Source organism: Stenella coeruleoalba (assembly GCF_951394435.1).
Source record: "Stenella coeruleoalba genome assembly, chromosome: 9".
Classification (NCBI taxonomy): domain Eukaryota; kingdom Metazoa; phylum Chordata; class Mammalia; order Artiodactyla; family Delphinidae; genus Stenella; species Stenella coeruleoalba.
The window spans coordinates 51,294,002-51,311,110 of NC_137155.1; the positions used below are offsets into that span (position 1 = coordinate 51,294,002).

The following is a 17,109-nucleotide window of genomic DNA, read 5'->3' on the forward strand; positions in this document are numbered from 1 at the left end:
TTTTGTGTATTTTAAAAGTATTATGGGGCATCAAATTGTTATAATATTTAGATTCTACTGGATAGATTCAAATAGAGATGTGACAGTTTATTTTTAAATGTCATTCATAATGTACTGGAATATATATATATATATATATATATATATATATATATATATGTAACCTAACATGATAAAAATTTTAGGCATCAACTTAAAAATGTGGTGAGGAATGTATTACTTCTTAAAATATTTTAGGAGTACTTGAATGAACATGTCTGGAGACAATGAAAGGAGAAAATTGTGTTAGACAAGAAAATGATGAAGGAAAGAACAGGCCAGCTGTTGAGACTGACTGCACAATGAAATAAGATGACAAAGGACCTGTCTACTCACATTTGCTTTTGTGTCCTTTATCAAAGAGAAAGATCTAACGAGAATGATTGAATGGACATTGTGAAAGAGGAAGAGAAGTTCAAGATGGAAAAAGAAATTGTAACAGTGTACCCATCTCTTTGGCAGCCGACAGAAGGTGGTGAGACTAGCAAGGATTTGAGTCCACCAGGACTGACTCAGAATTCTGACTCTGCCAGTATTAATGATGTGACCATGGCATGATGCTTAACCCACCTCAACTGTATAATGGGCATAAAGCGATTTACCCCATAGGGTTAAATTTCATAAATTTCAATGTAAAGTGCTTTGCATAGAGTCAAGCAGAGCCATACATAAATAGTGGCTATTTTAATTATTATGTAGCTGTGGGCCTTGGAGCAACTTATCCTACCTAAGTCTCACTTTCCTCCTCCATAACACAGGAATAATAACATCAGCCTTCTAGGATTACTATGAGGATTAAATTGATAATAAACCTGAGAGCACTTATAACACAAAGAAGGCATTCAATAAATATTAGTTCTTTCCGCACCCCTTCCTTCTGGCTTCCTATTGATTTAAACAATCCTATGGTACACCTGATGGGACGTGATGAAAAAGAGTCTAATTCCAAATACCTGTTTCTAGAATAGTACATTACTTTTATTGTGTCTACTAATAAAAAGACTAAAACTGAAATGATTCTCTTTCTTGTTAAGAGACCAGGGTCTCATATTACAAATGACTCTATCCTTGTGGATATGACCTTTCTGTTTTACTAGCAAATCTCATTAATGACAAAATTATTTTCCTGAAGTTGTGGAAGATAAATATACTGCTGATCTATGACCATGTAATCAATCCTCTCACAAAGAGGACCGCCTCACAAAGAAAAAATTCTTGCCAAGTGTTTCCTTTTCTCTCATGAGTGAAAGGACAAAGCATTTATTAATCTATGGGAATAAACACTGTTGATTAATGTGATTCACATATTTTGAATGGTACCAAGTATGCCCTCTCTTTGCAGCTTTGTGTACGAAACAAAGCCTGGTTTAAGATGAGCTAGGATGCCCGGGAGGGAGTTAGGGAACCAAGTTTCACTGAACAGGCAGGAAATATGTCTAAAGCCACTTCCTCCATTTTAATCTGTGGGATAATTTGGTTCTTTTCAGAAATAATCTGAATAGTTGCTGTCCCTGTTGAAGAGAGGGGTGTAATGACTCTGAATAGTAGTCCAAATGCATAGGACGGCCCTATATCAGCCAGGATCCCAGCAAGAAACAGATGGCACACTCCAAAGGAGTGAAAGAAGTATCGCTGAACCCGGATAATGGCTATGTGGGCATCTACTATACTAGTTTCTCTATATATGTCTATGTTTGAAATTGTCTACAGTAAAATATATGAAAACGGAGGCGTGTAAAAGAGGGACTGATGGGCCTTCCCTGGTGGCACAGTGGTTGAGAGTCCGCCTGCCGATGCAGGGGACACGGGTTCGTGTCCCATTCCGGGAAGATCCCACATGCCGCCGAGCGGCTGGGCCCGTGAGCCATGGCCGCTGCGCCTGCGCGTCCGGAGTCTGTGCTCCACAACGGGAGAGGCCACAACAGTGAGAGGCCCGCATACCACAAAAAAAAAAAAGAGGGAATGATGAAAGTGATTTACAAAGGTGTGGGCAGAGGTTAAAGGAAAACAAGGGAAGGCGATATCTCCCTCTTTTCCCTCCATACCCCTTCCCTCTCGCCCGCACCGGACTGGCAAGAGTGGCAGGTGCTACCAGCCGCAGGCTTGAAGGAGCAAGGGAGAGGGACCAGCTCTGGGCACCCAAGGAGACCTGTAGCTGTAGAAAAGGGCCACCATCAGGAATTGTGGCCTTGGGTGGAGGAACGCAGACACCGTTAACCAAGTACATAAATTTGTGAAGCCCAGTGCAAACTGAAAAATCAAGAAAAAAATGTAATTAAAGGTCCTGAAATATAAAACTTTAGCTTTTCTTCCACAGTCTTTCTTTCCCTCTCACTTGACTGGTCATGTTTTAAATTTTTTCCATTTAACACCATTTAAAGTAAAGAAAAGAATTAAAAGTTTAAATTATCAGCACAAACTTTACCACTTACATTGTGCAATGTCAGTTTTAAATGCAATATAAGAGCATTTAACTTGTATGCAGCAGAATCACCAAAATTATCCAATTCACATTTCAAAGTTCATACATAACATATGCATTTGTTTTCTTGCTGGAACAGCGGAAACACCCCTCAGAACTAACTCAACTATTCCATTTAACTTCTTTATACACACACATTGTACCAACCCTGTCTGCCTTTGGCTTACTAATGAGTAAAGAGGGACTGAAAGGAAAAGGAACTATGGATTGTCCTGTCCTCCCTTTCCTTCTATGGCATCATTTTTAGTGTAAGTGGTTGGCTAATATAGGGACGTAACATGAGTAAGAAAGGATATGATAGAGTTCCTTGGTTAGTTGGGTTTCTTAGCATGCCACAGCCTTTTGTTTGTTTGTTTGTTCTGGTTCAAGTGGAAGGAGAGGCATTTCGGGCTTAATCAGTCGCAGAGGTTCACCTTGACCTTGCTCTGAGTCTCAGTGAACTCCCAAGTGTCATGGATGCACAGGAATGCTATGCCCGTGGAGCACTGGAAATGCTGTATGCAAATGGGGCAATCAGAAATGGCATAACGTGTATCACGTGTATCTCCTCTTTAGTAATCAGACTTTACTAACGAAACACACATTCAGAGATAAAATTAAGAATTTCAAAATGGTGTCAGCAAAGCATTAAATCAAATGCAGGACCCCTCTGAGTATGGGGCCCTATTGACTGCAGAGGTCACACACCCATGAAAGCTGCCCTGCTGCCAACCCATGGTCAGGCAAGGAAGAAGCCAGGAGAATTAATGTTCTTTCCTTCAGTCCTCCCACCTCCTGCACCACTTACAATAGGTCTTCGTACATGTGAGATATAACAGAAAATATACATATATTGGTCTCTACCCCTAGTTCATGGTACAGAGCTCCTAAAACACTTGTAATTTCCTAAGTGATAAGAGCTTAGGAGCATCTTTTGTTCTAAAATTTGGTCTTTGACCCCAGTTCCTGACACCGATCTCCTAAATCCTTTGCAATTTCCTGGATGATAGCAATGTCCTTTGTTCTAAGAAGGTGACTCTTTTTTTTTTTAAAAACAACTCTGAATTTTTTTAAAATAAATTTATTTATTTATTTTTGGCTGCATTGGGTCTTCATTGCTGTGCGGGCCTTTCTCTAGTTGCGGTGAGCGGGGGCTACTCTTCATTGCGGTGCATGGGTTTCTCATTGTGATGGCTTCTCTTGTTGTGGAGCACGGGCTCTAGGTGCACGGGCTTCAGTAGTTGTGGCATGCAGGCTCAGTAGTTGTGGCTCGTGGGCTCTAGAGTGCAGGCTCAGTAGTTGTGGTGCACAGGCTTAGTTGCTCTGCGGCATGTGGGATCTTCCCGGACCACGGCTCAAACCCATGTCTCCAGCGTTGGCAGGAGGATTCTTAACCACTGCATCACCAGGGAAGGCCCTAATAAGTTGACTCTTGGTGGGCTCTTGGATGGGGCCTGGTCACCAGAAAGACCAAGCCATGATTAGAAGCTTGGAATTTTCAGCTCACCTCCCATTCTCTAGAGAGGGGAGAAGGGCTGGAAATGGAATTAATGGTCCATCATGCCTACATGATGGGGCCTCCATAAAAATCCCAAAATATGAGGTTCTAGAAAGCTTCTATTCTAAGTTGTTGAATACGTGGAGGTGCTGGGAGAGTGGAGCACTGGGAGAGGGCATGGAAGCTCCGTTCCCCTTCCCACATGCTTTGCCCTTCATATCTCTTCCATCTGGATGTTCATCTGTGTCCTTTATCATACCCTTTAATAAACTGGTAAACGTAAGTGTTTCCCTGAGTTCTGTGAGCTATTCGAGCAAATAATCGAATCTAAGGAGGTCACGGGAATCTCTGATTTGTAGCCAAGTTGAACACAAGTTGTGGGTAACCTGGGGACCTACTACTTGCGATTGGCATCTAAAGTGGTGGGGAGGGGGGCAGTCTTGTAGGACTGAGTCCTTATCCTGTGGCATCTGATGCCATCTCCAGGTAGATAGTGTCAGAATTGAGTTACACTGTAGGACACCTAGCTGGTGTCTCAGAAAACCCACATGTCTGGTGTCAGAAGCGTTGTGAGTGTGGCAGTAGTGTGAGAACAAAACAGATATGCAGGAGAAGTGTAGGTTTTGCCTACACAGTACACAATTAGCGCTTGGTAAAAGTGAGAAATTATTATTATGCAATGGCTCGAAATATAGCACTTATACACATTTGGGCAATATTAAAGTTGTAACATTTCTGCAACAGATGAAGACTATGATCCATTAGTTTTTACTATGTATAATTTTACAAAAACTATGATTATGAATGGGTGGATCTTTCCACGTTTAATCTCTAGCCAAAGATAAGTATTGTGAAGTTTTCATTAACAAAACACACTCACTTCTGAACTTTTCTCACCAAAAAGCAGAGGTACACCTTACCTTTTTATACCTTGCAGATAAATTGTCCTACTCCACCATCCCCAAACATTGAGGAAAGATTTTTTTCTCTTAACCTTGGTCAATTTATACACTAACATAAGGAGATTAGATGGAATACCAGATCCCACTGAGCAAGTAGCTAGGTGGGGCTCTTTTCTCTTTAAAGGCAACTTTAGATTAGAATCAAGTGTGAATAAAATAAACAGTTTAGAAAATGTTAGAGAGGTTTGGTCGTCAGTCTTTCTTACTTCTAGAGGTCAGGTTGAAATAAAATAGTAAGAGTCAGACTTTCTGCATTCCTGTGCATATCCAAGCAAGCCCATCACACAACCTCACTAATTTCCATGTCCTCATCCACAGAAGAATCATGTGGAAAGTGCTGCCCAGCCGCACTCCTAAGGTCCTTGTGAGGATTTTAAAAGATTTTTTGTTCGTTAAAAAAATCCTGAGAAACAAAAGCACTCTACAAATGCAAAAAAAAATTTATTCAAATAACTTTCTTCTTACCCAATTTCTTTTTTGCACATCATTCAACAGCAGGTAGACTGGCTTATCTGTCAGGAGCAACAGTCCTGAATTAATCCCATTCACGTCTTTGAAGTGTTCTTACCAGTATCTGTAAGAAAAAAATCATACTTGATTAACCAAATAGTGTTCTTTAATGTTCATGATAAATAAATGGTGTCTGGTCAATAACAGGTTCTCAATAAAAATTTGTTGAATGAATTCGGAAGTTCTATAACGTAAAACATTTGACATGATTTTACTCCCAAGGCTGTTAAAAGTCAAAACAATGGCTAAAACAATTTAGTTACTAGGGAGACCTAATTTTCATGTAGACAGTTGAATAATAACAAGAACCAGAGCCTTGCAGTAAACACTCTTCTTCTGGCCGACTTGATCACTGTGGTGACTGTCCAGCATGAATGTGTAATAGCAACACATTTATTTAGTATTTGTTTAAAAAAACAGTGAATGGTAAAAGTAAAAATCTGAAATGGTATCAAACTCTTAATTGAAACATATTACAGCATAACGTTGGCAAAAAAAATGCACGTGGATTTCATAAACTCTGTGAATAAGCAGGACATTTGTAATGTGAACAGTGGAAGAAGAAGGGAGAAAAGGGTCAAAGGAGTCATTATAGATTCAAAATATTGGTAAATTCTGTCTATAATTCATAAAGAAGGCTGAGAAAGGAAACAGGGATTCTTTGTGTTTTGTTTCTTTGGTTTTTTAACATCATATTAGCAGAGACTTTCTACCATCTGTCTTTCTTCAATATTTGTCTCAACATTTTGCTATTTGTTAGCATTTTTCTTTCTTTAAACAGTTTTATTGAGATACCATTCTCACATACCACATAATTCACCCATTTAGAGTGTACAGTCCAATGGTTTTTAGTATATTCACAAGATTGTACAACCACTACCACCATTTAATTCCAGAACATTTTCACCACCCCTAAAGAAGGCCCTACCTATTAGCAGTCACTCCCCATTTCCACCCCTTCCCCCAGGACAACCATTAGTTTACTCTCTTACCTCTATAAATTTGCCTATTCTGGACATTTCACACAGATGGAATCATACAATATGTGGTCTTTTGTGATTGGCTTCTTTCACTTAGATAATGTTTTCAAGGTTCATTCTGTTGCAGGATGTATCTGTGTTTCATTTCTCTTTGTTGCTGAGTAATATTCCATTGTGTGGAAATACCACATTTTATTAATTCTTTCATCAAGTGATAGACATTTGGGTTGTTTTCATTTTAAAGCTGTTTTGAATAATACTGCTGTGAACCTTCGTGTGCAAGTTTTTGGGAGTATACATCTAAGAGTGGAATGGCTGGGTCATATAGTAGCACGGTGCCAACTTTTTAAATCAACTTTTAAAAATTTGAGATACAATTCACATACCACAAAATCCACCATTTTAAAGTGTACACTTTACTGGGTTTTAGTATATACACAAGGCTATGCAACCATCATCAACATCTAATTCTAGAAAAATTTCACCACTGCAAATAATGTACACATTACCCTTGAATTAACATTGGATCAGTAAGCCTAGATGCCTCTGCTCTTTCTTTTGCCTTGGAAAAATGATTTAAAACACATTGTCATTTTTATTAAAATCAAAATTTCAAGTGGGTATTTGAAAAATAAGCACACTGACTTTCTAAAATAATGGGTTTATTGAGTTGTAATTCACATACCATAAAATTCATATGTCTAAAGTGTACAATTTAGTGGTTTATAGTACATTCACAAAGTTGTGCAATCATTACCACTGTCTAATTCCAGAACATTTTCATCGTGCCAGAAAGAAACCTTTTACCCACTACCAGTCATTCCCCATTCTCCCCTTCCTCTAGCCTCTGGCAACCACTAATTTACTCTCTGTCTCTGTAGATTTTCCTTATTCTGGACTATGTTTAACTTTCTGAAGTGTAAAAAAGAATTCTTATACCATTGTCCATTAACCACTTCTTTGAAGCATAAATCATTTGGCTACACACACGTGCATTCACACATACACACGCACACACACCTATTGTTTTTGTCACTACTGACATTTTCACACCTCCATCCCACTTTGTTGTACTCACAGGTGAGCTCAGCACCTGTTAAAATACCAAAGTGGGGAAAATACTAGCAGCATATGGCAAATTATTGGTATCCTCAATAGAGAGATTTACTCATCTCTGCAGTGACCATATAATTACAAACTAAAACAAGATAATTTTTCTTTTTTAATATATTTATTTATTTTTGGCTGTGTTGGGTCTTCGTTGCTGTGTGCGGGCTTTCTCCAGTTGTGGTGAGCGGGGGGCTACTCTTCGTTGCGGTGTGCAGGCTCCTCAGTGTGGTGGCTTCTCTTGTTGCGGAGCACGGGCTCTAGGCACACGGGCTTCAGTAGTTGTGGCATGTGTGCTCAGTAGTTGTGGTTCGTGGGCTCTAGAGTGCAGGCTCAGTAGCTGTGGTGCATGGGCTTAGTTGCTCCGCGGCACGTGGGATCTTCTGGGAGCAGGGCTCGAACCCATGTCTCCTGCATTGGCAGGCGGATTCTTAACCACTGCACCACCAGGGAAGTCCAAAACAAGATAATTTTTAAATCAAAAACACCTCTTCCAAAAGATAATCTAAACACTATAATACCCAGAATTGCTGAGGATGTAAACAAAGAGGCACTCTCATACACTGTCAATTGGAATTTAAAGTTTTATAACACTTCTCAAGCCCAATTTGGCCACATGTGTCAAAAACCTTTAACATATGTGTCTTTTTGACCCAGAAATTCCACTTTAAGGAATTTATTATTAGGAAATTATCTTAGGAACCCTTAAAGATGTGTGTGTGTGTGTGTGTGTGTGTGTGTGTGTGTGTGTAGGGTTGTTCATTATCTCATTGATATTTAAAATATCAGAAAACAGGAAAAAATTCTAAATATTTTGTAAGAGAAAGAGGTTAGTTACTTAGCTTACCAAAGAGCCATATGATCAATTACCAAGCTGCTGATAAAAATTATATTGAGGACCAGTGATGAACAGTGGATTTTAAATAAAAACCACATCATCATTTACATTAGCACCCCACAAAATGAAATACTTAGGTATAAATCTAACAAAATATGTACAAGAGCTATTTGAGAATAACTCCCAAACTCTAATGAATGAAATCAAATAAATGGAGAGATAGTCTGTGTTCCTGAATAGGAAGAGTCAGTATCATCAAGATGTCAGTTCTTCCCAACTTGATTTATAGATTCATTGCAATCCCAGTCAAAATCCCAACAAGTTCATGTGTGGATATTGGCAAACAGATTCTAAAGTTTATATGCAGAGGGAAAAGATACAGAATAGCCAACACAGTATTGAAGAACAAAGTTGGAGGACTAATACTATAGATTTCAAAACTTACTACAGTAAAGCTACAGTTATTAAGACTGTGTGAAATTGGCAAAAGAATAGACAAATAGATCAGCGGAACAGAATAGACAGTCCAGAAATAGACTCACATAAATATCGTCAACTGATCTTTGACAAAGAAGCAAAGGCAATACAATAGAGCAAAGACAGTCACTTCGACAAATGGTGCTGGAACAACTAGACATCCACACACAAAAAATGAATCAAGACATAGACTTTAGGCCCTTCACAAAAATTAATTCAAAATGGATCATAGACCTAAACATAAAATGCAAAATTATAGACTCCTATAAGATAACATAGGAGAAAACCTAGGTGGCTTTTTTGATACACAAAAGGCACAATCCATTACAGAAATAATTAATACTGGATTTTATTAAAATTAAAAACATTTGCTCTGTGAAAAATGATGTCAAGATAATGAGAAACAAGCCACAGACAAGAGAAAATATTTATGAAAGACACATCTGATAAAGAACTGTTATACAAAATATACAAAGAATTCTTAAAATACAACAATAAGAAAACAAACAACCCAGTTAAAAAATGGGCCGAAGAATTTAACAGACACCTTGCCAGAGAAGATATACAGATGGCAAATAAGCTATGAAAAGATGCTTCACATCATATGTCATTAGGGAAATGCAAATTAAAACAACAACGAGATAGCACTACACATCTATTTAGAGTGGCCAGAATGTGGAACACTTACAACACCAAATGCTGGCAAGAATGTGAAGCAACAGGAATACTCATTCATGCTGGTGGGAATGCAAAATGGTACAGCCACTTTGGAAGACAGTTTGGTGGTTTCTTACAGAAGTAAACCTACTCCTACTATATCATCCATCAATCATGCTCCTTGGTGTTTATCCAAAGGAGTTGAAAGTAAATGTCCATACAAAAACCTGCACATGGATGTTTATAGCAGCTTTACTTATAATTGCCCTAACTTGGAAGCTACCAAGATGTCCTTCAGCATGTGAATGGATAAATAAACTGTGGTACGTCCAGACAATCGAATAGTATTCTGCAATAAAAAGAAATGAGCTATCAAGCCACGAAAAGACATGGAGGAACCTTAAATGTATATTACTAAGTTAAAGAAATTAACCATATAAGTTAACTACTTATATTTGTTCTCTATGTAATATTGTATTTTAATTTTTAAAATATTATGCAACTTAGCAATAAATACTTTTATAGTTAAAAAATGCCACAAAAGTGGCAATGAATTTTTTTTAAACTCTGAAATATTACAAGATAAATAACATAAATCTTGTGAAAGAGGAAAGGCTTCATCTTTCACTTTGTCAAAAAGTAGTTGCTAAAAAGCAACCAGAGGTTTCAGGAGGGAAAAAAAGGAAAATATGTCCTTATGTACCCTTTTGCCATGGCATTGGCCTACAGGAAGAACTGAGGAAGACTGTCAGTCTTTTTAAAACGACGCAGCCCCCCCGGTAAAGACTATTCAAGCGATTTTATGTGTTCTCGGAGGAAGTCTTTGAACTAGGGATCCTTTCCTGAGAAAGTTCCTTTTTCAATCACCAAATAGAAAGGAACCCTTTCTGAAGATTGTCTTGGAGGATTAGATGTCTGTGGGGAGGGATGGATGGCTGGCTGGCTGGCTGGATGGATGAATTGATAGGTGGATGGATGGGCAGATGGACAAGTGGACAGATGGACAGATGGATGGATGGAGGGATGGACAGATGGACAGACACAGGGATAGATGGATGATGAATGGATGGGTGGATAGGTGGGTGGATGGGTGAATAGAAAGCATAGCTGTTGACTACATGAAAACATGGAATAGTCTCTAGAAATGTTACTCCCTTAAGAATTTACAGTTAATTACATAATTAAATCAACAAATAATTATTGAAAGCCAACTGCTGGACACTGCATTTGGCAAGGTCCCTGAAGTACATGTCCTTGACCTCATGAAGCATTCAAACTAGAGGCAGAGACAAAGAGCATGCAAATTAATACATCAATTATTAAAAATTATGAAAAGTACTTTCAAGAGAATTATCATTATCATCCTAATTTTTAATTCCATTAAATTAGAAACAAGTTAGAGGTGCCAATTCCTTCTTACAGGAGGAACATTGGCCACCACAGAGAGAGGGGGACCTAAGATCACATTTTAAAAATGTGAATATTGGCCAAGTTGCTTGACCTCTGGGCCAACTTTGCTGCTGCCAAAAAAAAAAAAAAAAAAGTGAGAAAGATAAATTTACTTCACATTTGTATTTGAAGATCAACTAAAAAAGTGCACTGCATATAAAATATATTGCATATATATCAACTCAGAAACATTTATTATAACTGAAATTTTAAAATATTTTTATTAAATATATCTCTTTTCACTTTGTATATCTATAATATCTAACTCTTGGAATTATTTTTAAAATACTGCTACCATACTTAAAAGTATTCGATCACTATTGTATTAAGCTGCCCTCTGGTGGCTTTTAATTCAGTATACATCTTTAACTACATTAGTATCTGATGTGAAGTATATGTAAGGTACTGTAGTTTGTTTAATACCATATTAATTCCTACTTTCTAAATGTACTTATTTGGCAGAGGCTTTGAAATTTTCATTTAATAAAAATAGACACTGGCTAATGTCTAGAACAGGGAAAAACAGTTAGAAAATTCATGAAGCAGAGTTTCTACATCCAGTGCAATGAATCATCACTTATTAGCATTGTTTCTCTTATTATCATTATAGTACAGGAGTGACTGATATGAGCCTCAATCATAAAGCACAGAATATAACAATCAAAAATGCCTGAAAACTAAAATACGTTTATTAAGTAATGGTCCCTCATACATACTAAAGGCTCTCGTATCACACAATACAGTTAACCTTGGCAATGAACGTATAGAATATTCTCATTAATGAATTGGCTAAATGTTTGTCACTGCCCCAAATAATTTTATAGAGCTGTCTTTTAACTTCCTGCCAAAGATAAACATGATGTACCTGTTGAAAAGATACTTTTGGTCAAACCAGTCTCTTGTCTTTTGATAATAAAATGGAAATTGTCAATCACTTTTGTTTTATTTTGTTGAACTTTCTCTAGTATAATGATTGTAATGTACAAAATGACCTTGATTACAAGAACAATATATTTAACCATAAGTGTTTGAAAGTTAGAGTATCATTCAAATTTTCCTATTATTATTCTTTTTAGATAAGGCAAGATCTATTTGGACAAAAATTATTTATCTTACATGTATACTCTTTAGATCAGGGAAAGGAGATCCACATTACATGAGATTAAACATTTTTTAAGTTCAGATGTTTATTTAGGTATTTGAGTACCTTCTGTGTGCCTAACCCTGCACTCTAGAAAAAATGTCCATTCCAGAATAGAAGCTCCAAATACATTTTAAGCTGTTGCAAGATCATGGGAATTAGCACTTGAGAGGAAAAGTGCTCCAATGGTTCAGGAAAGAATTGAGAGCTATATTAGCTGCAGGGGGGAATAAAAGCCTCTAGAGGAAATGGCACTTGAACTGGGCTGTGATAGATTGATGGGATTTTGGTGGCAAAGAATCAAATGTTGAACACATTTCAGATCAGAAAATAAAGATGAACAAAAAGATGTAAGGGGATCACATGTTGGTGAAAAACGTTGAGGGAACTGAGCTGAACATCAGTCATCTTTTAAAACAAATCTACACAGTGTTGTAGTTGAATACAGAAATAAATCTGCAGCTATGTTTAGCAAAATTCAGAAGATTCAAAGCAACAATAGTTTTAGCTAATTAGGTAACACACGTATGAACTGCTATTCGTCAGCACCATTGAGCAATTGACCATTATTAGTAGAATTAGTAGTATCTATGGATCAATGGTTATAACAGAGACTAAGTGCAATTCTTACGTTATTTTAAGCTGCTGAAGTTTTTCAGAACTGAGATGCCATTTAAACAGAGAAATGCACAGATCTTATGTGTACAATTTGGTCAGTTTTCACAAAACTGACACACAGGTTTCAGTTCTGACACCTGTGCTCATCCACACTCCCATCAAGATAAAGACTGTTCTATCACAGCAGAAAGTTCTCTCAGCTCATTCCCAGTTATCCCCATCACCACCACCCGCAAGCAACTGCTGTTCTGATTTCTGTAACCATAGATTAGTTTTGCCTGTTCTTGAACTTCATGTAAGTGAAATCATAAAGTATGTACTCTTCTCAGTCTGGATTCTTTTACTCAGCACAATGTTTGTGAGACTCATCCTTGTGGTTGTATCAGTAGTTAGTCCCTTTTTATTGCTGAGTTGCATTCCACTGTATGAATATATCACAGTTTATCTACTGTCCTCTTTATGGATACCTGAGCTGGTTCCAAGTTAAGGCTACCAGGAATAAAGCTGCTATGAACACTTACGTATAGGTCTTTGTGTAGTCATCTTTTCATTTCACTAGGGTACATATTTAGGAGTGGGATTGCTGAATTGTATGGTAAGTATATGTTTAACTTTATAAGAAACTGCCTAACAATTTCCCAGAGTGGTTATATCATTTTATACTTCCACTAGCAAAACATGAGGGTCTATAGAGTTTTTATTCTCTTTAGTTTCAGTCATTCTAGAGGGTGTACAGTATCTCATTGTGGTTTAAAATTGTATTTTTATAAGAACTTAATGATGTTGAGCATTTTTCAAGTGGCTATTGGCCATTTCTTGTCTTTTTTGTGAAATGACTGTTCAAACATTTTTAACTGTTTTTTTTCTTTAATATTTTTTATTTTATTTTTTGCTGCATAGGGTCTTAGTTGTGGCATGCGGGATCTTCTGTTGCGGCGCACAGGCTCCTTGCTACGCTGGGCGGGCTTCTCTCTAGTCGCGGCATGCAGGCTCCAGAGCACGTGGGCTCTGTAGTTGAGGCACACAGGCTCTCTAGTTGTGGCCCGCGTGCTCATTAGTTACAGTGTGCGGGCTTAGTTGCCCCGCGGCATGTGGGATCTTAGTTCCCTGACCAGGGATCAAACCCACAACCCCTGCATTGGAAGGAGCATTCTTAACCCCTGGACCACCAGGGGAGTCCTTTGACTATTTTTAAGATTGGATTTTTTAATATTCTTATCAAGTTGCAGGTATTCTTCATATATTTAGGGTGCAGGTGTTTGGTCAGACACGTGTTGTAAACGTTTTCTCCCAGCCTGTAGCTTATCTATTTGGTCTCTTAACATTGTCTTTTTGAAAATGTTTATTTGTATATTTATTTATTTATTTGCCATGCTGCATGGCTTGTGGGATCTTATTTCCCTCACCAGGGATCGAACCTGGGCCCACAGTAGTGAAAGCGCTGAGTTTTAACCACTGGACCAATGGGGAATTCCCTGCAAGTGTTTAATTTTGATGAAGTCCAATTTACCAATTTTTTTTTCCTTTTGTGGTCAGTGTTTCCTGTTTTCCTCAGGAAATCTTTGCCTACCCCAAGGTTGCAAAGATATTGTCCTATGATTTCTTCTAGAAGCTTTATCGTTTTAGATTTTATGTTTAGGTCTATAATCCATCTTGAATTAATTTTTGCGTATGGTGTGAGGTGAGTTGAGTTCCATTTTTCCCAACATGAATATCTAGTTGTTTCAGCACTGATGAAATGACTTTATTAAGTTTAATTTCTCTGAAATTATGTCAAGACACAGGAAACTTTTAAAAGATTACTGAAAAAAGGGAAATTAGGAGTAAAAAGGGCACTTGACTCATACTTGAGTCATTCTTTGAACTCATACAGAAAACATGCACAAATGACTGTTAATATTTTTAAAAATACAGCCACCACACATATGAATTTCTGACAGCTCTATTCCCTGAATGAACTAACAAAACTATTTTATATGGAAAGGGTGCTCAATCTGTAGGAGAATCCTGACTTGTTTGAAAATTTGCAGCATCTTTCTATTTCACTAAGTGCCTCTGAAGCCAGTTAAATATTTTGGAGGTGGGGAGGAACCTTGAGTGGACCTTTTGACCGTGCAAAAATAAAACCCAAATCTCTCTAAATAGAAGTGTTAAGGACTCCTAGGAGCTAGACGGCACACGATGACACACAATGGGCTGGGGCAGGCTTTAGACCAGGACAAGAGAAGAAAACTAGATTTTTCTCTCTCTTTGGTCCTCAGATGAGATGGGGGTTTGTGTTCTGGGTAGGTGGTAATTTGGAGGAGGCATAAACATGGGGTAGAAGGAAGGGGTCGAGGGTAGGGTAGGTGAGCAGCATTTTATCAACAAGTCAAGGAATAAAATCAAAGGTCAGAATCCCCCCTTGGGAAAGGTTTAGCTGTGAACCCCTGAATTACTCATTCCAGTGGCTGTTTTCCTGCATGTTTTTCCATTCCATAGACTCCCAAGTTCTTGGTAAAGTTATAGCTAGATCTTGCTTAGGGAAGTTAAGAGAGGGGCTGTGCTTCAGCTTGGAGTGAAATTGAAAGGGTAGAGGGCAGCAACCTCAAAAAAGTGACCTGTGAGAAGCTGAAAGAATAAACAGAAAAGCTTTGCAAGCAGAATATAAACCACAGAGAGAATACCAAGTGTTTGTTTTAGATGTAACATATTCCAACTTATATGAGGCACCATGTATTTATTGTGAGGATTTCTATGTTTTCAAGTAGAAAATTTAGATTTAGAGAAGGATTAATTAATGAAGCAAAGAGTAGGGTCACACACGATTTGACTCTTTTTTAAAAAAGCAGTTTGAAAGATGAAAGCTAAATGAAGGTATGAGTGTAATTCTACAGCACAAAAGTTATATTCATGGGGTCACCTTGGAATTGTCTGACTTACACGAAATCATCTAAATGAGTGCTTCTCAAATTTTAATGTTCATTCTGAAACGAATATACGTCAATTATACCTCAATAAATTAAAAAAAGAACTTTAATGTTCATACAAATAATCTGTGGATTCTGATTCAGAAGAACAAGGATGGGACCTAGGAGTCTATATCTTTAACAAGTCTAAAGCAGCGCTTCTTCAAGATCTGTGCCTAGACCAGCAGCATCAGTACCACTTGGGAACTGGTCAGAATCAAAATTCTCAGACCACACTTCAGAACTGCTGTCCTGACAACTCTTGAGGTGGGGCCCAGCAATCTGACCGAACAAGCCCTCCAGGTGATTCTGATGCACACTCAAGTTTGAAAGCCAATGCTCTAGAGCTGCACTGTCAGTCATATGTATAAATTCAAAACGTATAAAATTAAATAAAAGTAAAAATTCACTTCTTCAGCATCATTAGCCACATTTCAAATACTCAATAGCCACATGGGGTAATGGCTACCCTACTGGGCAAAGAAGACATAGAACATTTCCATCATTGTAAGAAGTTCTATGAGACACTGCTGCTCTAGAGTACTATGTATTTGCAATGCTGGCTTCACATGAGAATCACACAGTGGGATTTTTTTAAAGTACCATTTCTTGGGCCCACACCAGACCAACTGAGTCAGAATCTCTGGGAGTGAGATCTTAATCCTCAAAAATTCCTTCTGCACTTGCCCTAAGCTATGAAGATCACCAGCAGCAGAAGTGGGAATAGGAGGTTGGGTAGATAATCCCATCTACTGCAGTATCAAGGAATGAGAGATGGGTTTTTCTAAAATCCCACACTGGGACTTTGAATGTTTTACCTCCATAAACTTCCTTCCTATGAACAAAACAGAGACAGTATTTTCCTTCAGAGAGTTTATAATTCAGCTGGGAAGTCAGTCCTCAAGTAAACTATAAACAATACAGAGAAACAAGAGTTATGAAATGAGGTATACTATGTGCTTTAGGAACCCACAGCAGAGGAATCTAGGGGTCAGGAAGGGTCTTCCCAGACAAGGGACATTTAAGTTGAGTCCATAAGGATGAATAGGAATCTTTCAGAAGAATAGGAGGGGTGGAAAGTTTCCCAGGCAAAAACAACAATATGTCCAAAACCTCGAAAGCAAGAGGGACTCTATGGTGAGTTCAAGGAACTGAATGAAGTTCAGAATGACTGGAGTGTGTGGTAACACAGGAGATGGGATGCAGAGGTTGTTGGGGACCAGACATCACAGGGCTTTATAAATAAGGTGATCTTTTATCCCATTTTCTCAGACAGTCTCAGCTTACACACCTGTTCCTTCATAATTATTAACAGCACTCCCTTTCACTCTCCAAAGTGCCCCGTTTGGACGATAAATTAAATGGTCATATTTCCTACAGGTAAAACTTCAACTTTATCCTAATGGGAACATATTGACGAATTT

The 17,109-nt window shown here is 38.0% G+C and overlaps 1 protein-coding gene across 1 annotated transcript in view; it reads right to left on the minus strand.

The window, feature by feature from the left end:
• Positions 1-3,839: 3,839 nt before the first annotated feature.
• CLDN12 (claudin 12) overlaps positions 3,840-17,109 on the minus strand; it is a 106,157-nt gene continuing 92,887 nt past the window's right edge. Inside the window, exons 5-6 of the transcript XR_013829690.1 lie at positions 5,426-5,534; positions 3,840-3,954 (exon numbers count right to left, since the gene is read on the minus strand). The gene's annotated coding sequence lies outside the window, so the exon portion shown is untranslated. The remainder of the gene's footprint in view (positions 3,955-5,425; positions 5,535-17,109) is intronic.